Source organism: Plasmopara halstedii (assembly GCF_900000015.1).
Source record: "Plasmopara halstedii genome assembly, contig: Scaffold_2386, whole genome shotgun sequence".
NCBI classification, from domain to species: Eukaryota; Oomycota; class Peronosporomycetes; order Peronosporales; family Peronosporaceae; genus Plasmopara; species Plasmopara halstedii.
The window spans coordinates 96,900-97,183 of NW_020189293.1; positions in this window are offsets into that span (position 1 = coordinate 96,900).

Consider the following 284-nt stretch of genomic DNA (forward strand, 5'->3'; position numbering starts at 1 on the left):
CGCATCTTGAAATTCCAAGTATGGAAGTTCGTTCCGTCGAACTTGTTAATGCAAGGGGTAGTGGCGGCGGCAGCGTCCATGGCGAAGGCGTCGGAGGCAGAAAAGGCGGAGCTTGGGCTCATAACCTGATGTTTAGGCATGTGAGTGTGTTTTGGCAAAATGCGAAGTGAATATATTAAGGTCCTTACTTCGCAGTGCTACCTCTAAGCCTATCTAGAATATTCTGTCAAATATTCTACTGGATTCTCTACTGGATATATGTACCTTTTATGTGTTTGTGGATA